The following is a 10,986-nucleotide window of genomic DNA, read 5'->3' as shown; positions in this document are numbered from 1 at the left end:
AAACACATACACACTCAAACCACACACACACACAAGCACAGGTACACGTAAACGCACACAAACTCTCTCTCTGCCACACACACATGTGCGCACGCACACAAACACACATACGCACTCCCACACATACAAAAAAAAAATCATTTTCATACACACTCACTCAGACATACATACATACAAAAAAAAAATCATTTTCATACACACTCTCTCTCTCTCGTGGCCACAAGCCTCCGGCTAGAACAGTGGTAACGTGTCGGCCTCTCATCCGAGGGGTCGGCGGTTCGCGCCCCGCCCAGGTGCGAGAAGTTGCAATTGTCGCCCGGAGGTTACTGCTGTGGCTGGGCACCACGGCGGGTAAGGACTAGGTTCAGCCGAGTCAGCATCAGCTGACACACGTGAGCGAGTCGGCATTAGTCGACACAGGCCGGGCTCCCTCATGGCATAGCCCGGGCGAAGCCAGCTTCGCATATCGGACTTATCCTTATCGTGGCCACACGAACATTCGCAAGCACGGGATTGACTAAAACGAATGTAATAAAAGGAATGTCAACCATAACTCTACAGAAAGAGTGGAATAACAAAGTTTTAAGTAGCTTTAAAGTGGAATGCCACATTTCTGAATATCATAAAATTGGATAAAAGTAGCATGTCAGTGTCTGAGTTTTATAAAAGCGGAATGTTGGTGTTTTGAGTTTTATAAAAGTGGAATGTCGATCTTTTGAGTATTATAAAAGCGAAATGGCGGTGTTTTAAGTGCAATGAAAGTGAAAAGTCAGAGTTTTCGGTGTTGAGCGGAATGACGGTGTTTTGAATTTTATAAAAGCGGAATGTCGGTGTTTGAGTGTTATAGAAGTGGAATGTCGGCGTTTTCAGTATTATAAAAGCAGAATGTCGGAATTTTGTGTATTATACAAAAAGAATGTCGGTGGTTTGAGTATTATGATAACGTAATGGCGGTGGGAAAGTCGAAATTTTGATAATTATAAAGAGGAATGTCGGTATTTTCAGTATCATAAAAGCAGAATGTTGGTGTTTTGAGTATTATAAAAGCGGGATGTTGGTGTTCTGAGAATTACAATTGAGTATTATAATAACGTAATGGCGGTGGAATGTCGAAATTTTGATAATTATAAAGAGGAATGTCGGTATTTTGAGTGTTATAAAAGCGGAATGTTGGTGTTTTGAGTATTATGAAAGTGGAATGTCGGTGTTTTGGGTATTATGAAAGTGAATGTCGTTTTTTTTTTTTTTTTTTTTTTTTTGTATTATAAAAGCGGAATGTCGTGTTAGAGTATCGTAAAACTGGCATGTCGGTGTTTTGAGTATTATGAAAGTGGAATGTTTGATTTTTGAGTATATAAACGCGGAATGTCTTTTTTGTGTGTTATAAAAGTGGAAGGAAGGTGTTTTCAGTTTTATGATAGTGGGATATCGGTTTTGGGTCTTTTAAAATCGAAATGTCGATGTTTTAAGTATTATTATAGTGGAATGTCGTGTTCTGAGGTTTAAAAGTGGAATATCGGGGTTTTGATTTTTATTAAATTTGAATGTCGATGTTTAGTGTTTTAAAGTGGAATATCGGTGTATTGAGTTTTATAAAAGTGAATGTCAGTGTTTCATTATTAAAGAGCAAAATGTCGTGTTTTGAATATTATAAAAGCGGAATATCGGTATTTTGAGTATTTAAAAATCTGATTGTTGAGTTTTGAGTTCATAGAAATGGAATGTTAGTGATGTGAGTATTATGAAAATGGATGTCAGTGTTTTGAGATTTTATAAGAGCGGAATGTCGTTGATCTGAGTATTAGGAAAATGGAGTATTGGTGTTTTGAGTGTTATTAAAAGTGGAATCATGGTGTTCTGAGTTTTTATGAATGTGGAATATCAGTGTTTTGAGAATAATAAAAGTGGAATGTCGGTGTTTGATGTATTTAACAAGTGGAATGGTGTTTCGAACATTATAAAAGCAGAATGTCGTTCATTTTAGTATTATAACAGCGGAATGTCGGTGTTTTGAGTGTCATAATAAAGAATGTTGGTGTTTAAAGTAATATATAAGCGGAATATAGGGCTTTAAGTATTAAAAGAGCGGAATGTCGGTGTTTTGAGTATTATGAAAGTGGAATGTCGGTGTTTTGGTATTATTAAAGCGAAATGTTTTTATCGTGTTGGCATTTTTTTGTAGTATAACACTTAATGTAGGTATTTTATTTATCATAAAAATTGAAATGTTTTGAGTAATATAAAAGTGGAATGTCAGTGTTTTCAGATTTATTAAAACGGAATGTCGGTATTTTGAGTAGTATAGAAGCGGGATGAGTATTTTAAGAGTAAAATGTCAGTGCTTTGAGAATTGTAATAGCGGAATATCGGTTTCGTGTATTTAAAATGTGGACTATCGGTGTTTTGAGTATCATGAATTTGGATTATTTCTGTATTGGAATTAAATGTGGAATGTCGATGTAGTTCTTCTCTCTCTCTCTCTCTCTCTCTCTCTCTCTCTCTCTCTCTCTCTCTCTCTCTCTCTCTCTCTCTCTCTCTCTCTCTCTCTCTCTCTTTTTTTTTTTTTTTTTTTTTTTTTTTTTTTTTTTTTTTTAAGCATTAAAATAGAGGAATGTTGGTATTTTGAGTTTCATGAAGCGGAATATTGTTGTTTTGAGTATTGCAAAAGTGGAATGGTGATTAGAGCATTATAAAAGTAATATTATCAGTGTAATGAGTATTATAAATGTGAAATGTCGCTGTTTTGAGTCTTATATAAAGCGGATTGTCGGTGTTATGACACTGTAATATCTTTTTTATTTATTAAAAAAGAGGAATGATGGTATTTTGAGTTTCATTAAAGCGGAATTGTCGTTGTTTTGAGTCATTTAAAAGTGGATGTCGGTGTTTTGAGCATTATAAAGCAGAAATGTCATATCACGAGTTTCATTAAAGTGAAATGTTTTTACTTTGAGTATTATAGAAGTGGAATGTCGGTGTTTTCGGTAATACAAAAGCGGAATGTCGGTGTTTTGAGCGCTATTAAGGCGGAATGTGGAGTATTATTATTGAAGTGGAATGTTGGAGGTTTAAGTATTATAAATAAGGAATGTGGGTGTTTTCAGTGTTATAAAAGTGAAATGTCGGTTTTTCAATTTTCATAAATGCGGAATGTCGGTTGTTTGAGGATTATAGAAGTGAATGTCGGCGTTTTCAGTTTTATAAAGGCGGAATGTCGGTACTATAAAAGCGGGATGGCGATGTCTTCAGTAGTAAAGAGTGGAATGTCGGTGTTTTGAGTATTAAGAAAGTGGAATATCGGTGTTTTGAGTAGTGGAAAGTGAAATATCGGTGTTTGATTACTTAAAGAGTGGAATGCCGGTGTTTTGTGTATTATAAAAGCGGAATGTCGATGTTTTGAGTATCATGAAAGAGGAATTTCGGTGTTTTGTATGTTATAAAAGCGAAATGTTGGTGATTTGAGCATTATACAAGGGGAATGTTGGTGTTTTGAGTCTTACGAAAATGGAATGTCTGTTCAAGGGCTAACGCCCACGGGGCGCATCCACTCTTCGCTTCCAGCCACGAGGGTCCCTCATGGGAAGTCTCCAGACAGGCCCTCGGCCCATCGCTAACTCTTTGTGACAGGTCTTGTAGAGCTGCCCAAGCCCTGACCTCCTGGGTCGTCCCACAGGTCTCCTCCACCCAGGGTTGTCTGATGGGCAGGGTCATCCACAGGAAACGAGCAAGGTGCCCATATTGCCTGAGTTGGTGATCCCAGATTATCAAGTAACAGGTCCCATGCAGTCTCACGTGTAGCCGTTGGTTGGACACATGGTCCTGGCAACTGTACCCCATGATCCGGCGAAGAGACTTGTTACAAAAGGCATCAAGACGAGTCTCCAATGCACTAGATAGCATCCAGGTATCACTTCCATAGAGCAAAACTGGCAGTATCAAGGCCTTGAAGACACGTACCTTGGTCTTTCTGCATCTCCAAATGCTCTTGTTGATCGATTTCATGGCTACTGTTCCAGACCAATCCATCTACTGACTTCTTGGTCTGAGAGCCCAGAGATATGGACTACACTACCATGGTATGCAAAACCTGTGACTTCAGCATCCTCACTGCAAGCATGGATCGACTGAATGGGTTCCCCTAACAGGCCCCCAAAGTCCTGAATCTTGGTCTTGGTCCAGGAGACCTCTAGGCCTAAGGGCTTCGACTCATTGCTAAATGCACCAAGAGCCGCCACCAGCGACTCGAAAGACTCAAATAGGATAGCAATATCATTGGCAAAGTCAAGGTCTGACACCTTGGTATTGCCTAGTGTTGCTCCACACTGATTTTGGCTAGTAGGTCTGCCCATGATCCAGTCCATACAGGTGTTGAAAAGTGTTGGTACAAGGACACAGCCTTGCCTCACTCCTGAATTAACAGGGAAGAAATTTGACAGGCCCCCACCAATAGGCTTACTATTAGGCCAATAATACGTGTCAGAATTCCCCCGAGTCTCAGGATCTCCCATAGCGATTCTAAATGCACCGAGTCAAATGCCTTCTTGAGGTCGATGTAGGCTGCAAGCAACCAACAACCAAACTCATGATGGCATTCCACAATTACTCAAGGCGCTAGTATTCGGTCTATTGTGGACTTGCCAGGGGTGAATCCAGACTGCTCTGGTCTCTGATGTCTTAATAGATGGTCGTGGATCCATTTCAGAAGAATGTGGGCGAAAAACTTTGCTTGGTATGCAGAGCAGTGTAATGCCACGGTAGTTGCTACAATCCCAGTGATCCCCTTTGACCACACCCTCAACAGGAATGGTACCAGACTGCCAGACTACATGCAAGCCCTGAGCCATAGGTTCACCCCCCAGTCTTTAGAAGTTCAGCAGGGATATCACATATGCCTGCAGCTTTCCCACGCTTCAGCTTTGAAATCACCATCCAAACCTCCGTTAGGGTAGGAGGTTCCACCTGATGGGTAGATCCGGCACAGATATTGTGATATCACTTGCATCCAAGCTAACTGTTGGAGGGTCTACCTGGTACAGCTGCTCAAAATACTCAGCCCAACGTTCACAAACTCAAACATGATCTGAGAGGATCTGTCCATCCACTGAGCAGACTACAGTCATCTGCGAGGAACGCTTAGAGTTCAGCTTTCTCAGGCCTTGGTAGGCAGGGCAAAGGTCTTTTACCAAGAAATGGCCTTCAACCTCCTCAGCAAGATTCTGTTTCTTGTCTCGTCTCAGCATTGTCTGAGTCCTACACATCAAAGAGCGATGCAAGACCTGGTTGCCATTCAGCCGAGCCATGTGACATGCTTCAGTAGCCTCCAATGTCTCCATGGAGATGGTGTTAGTGACCCCAGACCATCCCAACCGGAAATACAAGAGTTTCCCCTGGAATTCTGACAGAATACCCATGCCGACCCACGTGGAGACAAATGTTACTGTATTTTTTTTATTATTAATATATGTTTTCTTTGTTTATTATATTTGTTGGCATTTTATAAACCTTAACACCTTTTAAAAACGAAGTATAAAACCCATTTCCTTTATTTCATTTACTTTTAAACACTCTTTTTTTTAGTTTCGACTAAGTAACTTTTTTTTTCGGTTTTTACACTTCTTTTATTGGAGTGTAAGGTGTTTTTTTTAGTACTAATTATCAATACGACAGTCTTTTAATATCTGAGGGCCTGTTACGTCATCTAGGGAGGGGGGAAATAGTTAGTTCGTTCCGGGCCAGTTACCGACCCACTAATGGAATCCTTGCTGGGGTCTGATATATATAGATCGGGGAGCAAGCGAAAAGGAGTGGTGGGGAGCCTTGTCTGGAGAAACGTCCTTTTAGCGGCCGAAGTAAACCCGCGGAAGCTAATGACATTGGGTGTTGTGTCGGTCGTAAGGACGAGGTTTTTACATTTATATATTAAACAGGTGCTTCACCGTTTTTTTTTTTTTTTTTAGAGTTTTTTTTGGGTTTTATCTTCTTTTTTTGTACTTTTTTCAAGTATTTTGGGGGTTTTCCCCTGTGGTGGCAGCAACTAATGACCTAATTAGCAAGGGTAAAGTAATTAAGTCGATCACTACAATGAAAGTCTGTCTTGCCCTCGGGCACACACCAATGGATACCTGGGTTTCACGCTCAAAGAAGGGTCCGTCAGGTTATCAGTTCTGTGAATCGGTCAGAGACTGCCATGGTGAACCCACGGGATATACCTTGGAGTGGCCACTGGAAGGACGGGGAGTTTTAAAGTGGTCCTGCAGGATAGCCACAACCAGCCTATGGTCAGTGCCACAGAACCTGGCACTCCAGTAAACTCTGCAGTTCTGGAAGATCCTCCATTGCGTGCTAACAAAAATGCGGTTGATCTCCTTGGCCACTGTACCTGTATTGCTATACCATGTCCAGTGATGTGGGTTGGAAGACTGGTGCCAGGAGCAGTGATCCTCATTCTCTGGGACCTAACAAAGTCCCAGAGAATGTGAAGTTGTTCTCATTGCTGAGATCAACTCCCAAGCCATGGGGCCGACAGACCTCTCATAGCCAGCTCGGTCACAGCTGGATACTGCAGCTGTGACCGAGTCGCCCAGAACAATGCGAATATCTTGCCTGGGGTAATTGTCTGCCACAGATGAGAGTTTGGCATAGAACACCTCTTTCACATCGAGTTTACAAACATCAGTAGGAGTGTATACAGCAATAAGAGGCATGATGCCAAAGGCATGCTTCAGTCTCAATGCCATAATGCACTCATTAACCGGTGTCACCTCAACTACCGAGGGCTGAACTTGGCTGGAAATGGCTATGACTACTCCCTGACCATTGCTGTGGCCCGACCAGTAATAGGTTTACCCACCCTGCTGATCATGCTGCTGCCAGGTCTTATCACCTCTGAGAGGGAAGCCACCTCAACTCCCAGATGCCCAATTCCATTGATAGCAGTTAACCGCTCATCCTACCACAAGGATCCAGAAAGCTTGCCTGAGGTTAAGCCTTGATCGGTCATCAAGGTGCACGCCACCTCTGCCGCTCCCATCGACGCTTGCCCAAATAAACGGGGTCAGCAGGCTGTGGTGCCCCACGTCCATTTGTGGGGTTCCCTGGGGCTTTGCCCCACAAGCTTCATGGTGGGTTGGTGCCTGCCGTGTGCAAGCAGGATGAGTAACTCTTGTTCCCATCCTGCGCCCCAGCATTTTCACTCCTAACTGAACCCACAGCCCCCCTCACTTGCTGGGTGGGAGGGACAGCACCTCTCCCCTGGTATATCCATTTAAGTTGGAAGTTGCCAGTGAGTTAACTAGGGGGAGGAGGGCTGGCAAGGCCACCTCCTTGAACCACCCAATTACCCCCTTGGTGGCTAAGGGGCAGGAGTTGGTATGTAGCTAAGTCATGTCTACATGCCGGTGGGCCATGGCTCCGTACCTCTGGGGCCTCCTGCTGCTCCGAGATCCCCCACAGTTTAGCGTGGGACTGCTAGGGCCCAGTATCTATGGGTGGCCACGAGGAGGCACTGCAGAAGTCTGATGATGGAGGAGCTGTGACCATGGCCGGGGAGGCATTATGCAGAGCTGCTCCCTTTTACGCACTAGGATAGCCAGTGGTAGCAGCTGCAAGTGAAAAGGCATGCAAGACTTAACATTATCTAGGTTACCACACACCACTTCACATCAATTTGCACATGAAACACCCACCCATGAGGATTATGTCTGTGTTTGAGTGTTATAAAAGCAGAATGTCTGTGTTTTGAGAATTATAAAGGAGAATATTGGTGTTTAGCATTGTCATTCCACTTTCATAATACTCAAAACATCGACATTCCACATTCATAATACTGAAACAACATTCCACTTTTGACACTCAAAACACCTTCATTCCGCTGTTATACTCAAATCACCATTTTTCTTTTACAATACTCAAAACACGACATTCCACTTTTAAAATATTCAAAAACCGACATTCACCTTTGGAATACTCAAAACACCGACATTCCAATTTTATGAATCTCAAAACACCAACATTCCACTTCATATTACTAAAAAAAAACGACATTCTGCCTTTATAATACACAAAACACTGACATTCCACTTTTATAATACTCAAAACACCAAAGCCACCTTTTTAGATATTCAAACACCGAGATTTTTGAAAACTGAAAACGCTGATATTCCGCTTTATAATACTCCTAACACTGCCATTCCACTGAACAGTGAAACACTGAAAACACAAATATTTCTTTAAAATATTAAAGCCACCGACATTCTGCTGTTAATAATACTCAGAACATAGACATTCTGTTTTTAAATAACCAGAACACTGACATTCGCTTCAAAACTCTGACATTACACTTTTATAACACTCAAAACACTGATGCTCTGCTTTAATAATACTCAAAACACCAATATTCCGCTTTAATAATATTCAAAACACAGACATTTCGCTATTATAATACTCAAAACATTGACACATTTACAACAACTTACTGTGTCACAAACACAAATTCTGTTTCTCTCTTACACACATACACATACACACATACATACAGAAATCTCTACACATGCCCACTACACTCTCACTCACACACTCACTTTCTCATACATACATACTCTCTCTTCTCTCTCTTACACACACATATTCTATATCTTAACCACACAAACACTTTCGCTCTCTCTCTCGCACACTTCACTCACTCAGTCACACACACACGCACCCGGGCGCGCACACACACACACACCACACACAACATAAAACACACACAACAACACACCCAACACACAAAAACCCCCAAAAAATTTCCTTAGTTTTCTCCTCTCTCTCTCCCCACACACAACACACACACACACACACACACACACACACCCCACACACACACACACACAAAAATAACAAACAAAAAAAACAAACACACACACACACACTGCCAACAAACACCAAAAACTACTACATATACAAACACAAAAAACAGACCACAAAAACCCACTACATTCCCTCTCTTCTCTCACACAAAACCACACCCCGCCCCACAAACACACACAAAAGCATACACATACACACACCGCACACACCCCCAACACACACACACACACCCAAAACCCCACCCCACACACACACATATTTACATTAAACCATTTCTCCCCTTTTCCCAAAAACCCCCACACACAAACACCACACACACACACACACACACACACACATACTACATTCACTCAGTCTCTCTCTCTCACAAAACACACACACTCACACACTCAAACACACACAAAACAAACACGCACACACGCAAAACACAAACACAACAACAAAAACCATCCCAAAACAAAAAAAACACACACAAAAAAAAACACCACCCCAAAACACACATACCCCCCACAAACAAAAAAACCCCACACAAAACTACATTCCTCAGTCCTCCCCCTCTCTCTCTCTCAAAAACACACACACCACAAACACACACACAACACCCGCACGCACCCCCACAAAACACACACACACACACACACACACAAACACCACCAACACTACCCCAAAAAACACAAACAAACCCACAAACAACAACCCAATAACCCACACACAAAACAAAACACAAACCACACACACTACTTCACTCCCCTTTCTCTCTAAACCCCACAAACCCACACAACACAAAACCAACACCACACACACAAAAAACCCACACACACACAAGAAACAAAACACAAAACACCCCCACCACACAAACCCCACGCACACAAACACCCCCGGGCAAACAAAACAAAAACCCCAAAACACACCCCCACACCCCACCCCAAACACACACACAAAACACAAAACACACAAAAAAACCAAAACAACACACAAAACAAAAACTACACACACCCCCAAACACACAAACACACAAAAACACCCCCCCAAACGCAAAAAAACCACGCATACACAAACCCAACGCAAACATACGCAAACAATAACACCCACACACACCCAACACCCCAAACCACACACAAAAACACAAACACACACAAACAAAACAACACCCACAAACACACACACACAAAAAACCCCCACCACACACACACACACACACAAACCACGCAAAAACACACACACCCATAAACATACCAAAACACCCCACCCCAAAAACCTCAAAACGCACAAAAACCCACAAACGCAAACATCCCGCCCCAATAACACACCCCCAACACAAACGCACAACACACCAAACCCAAACCCAACAAACACACACACTCACACACAACAATAAACATACAACACACAAAAACCCCACACACAAAACACTCCCCACGCACACAAACAGCATACACAAAACACACGCAAACAACGCACACAAAAACACACACACAAAACACACACACACCCACAAAAACAAAAAACACCCCCAAACAAAACACCCACAAACACCCCCACACACACAAACCCCCACACACACACACACACAACACACACACAGAACACACACACACACACACCCCCACCCACAAACACACACCACACACACACAAAACATTTTTTGGGCACGACCGCCGACTGTACGACAATTTCCGTCAATAAAAATTCGAAATTTTGGGCGCAAAGGGGCAACGTAAAAAAGATCCCAGTGTGCCAATGAAACGGTTTTAAAAAGCGCTGGGACTAAAGGGGAGGAGAAAAGAGAAAGTTTAGGGAGCAAAGCGAGAAAGAAAGAGAGAGGAGAGAGGAAGAAAGAGAGAGGAGAGAGAGAGAGAGAGAGGGGAAGAGAGAGAGAAAAGGAGAGAGGAGAGAGGGGAGAGGGGGAGAGAGAGAGAGAGCGATTTTTCGACAGCAAAAAAGGGTTGATGTTGAGACGGGGCGGCTCTTATTTTTTGGAAAAGGGAAAACCCCTCGATGAATTCCTCTTCCACTGCTCGGGGCAAAAGGCACTTGCCCCTTTGCGGGCCTAAGGGGGTTTAAAGGGAAAAGGGAAAAGGAAGAGCGACTGGCCTACTCGGGAAAAGGCCCGGGCCCCCGAACGTGGGGATTTCCGCT

Source organism: Penaeus monodon, chromosome 38 (assembly GCF_015228065.2).
Source record: "Penaeus monodon isolate SGIC_2016 chromosome 38, NSTDA_Pmon_1, whole genome shotgun sequence".
NCBI classification, from domain to species: domain Eukaryota; kingdom Metazoa; phylum Arthropoda; class Malacostraca; order Decapoda; family Penaeidae; genus Penaeus; species Penaeus monodon.
This window is presented reverse-complemented; position numbering follows the sequence as displayed.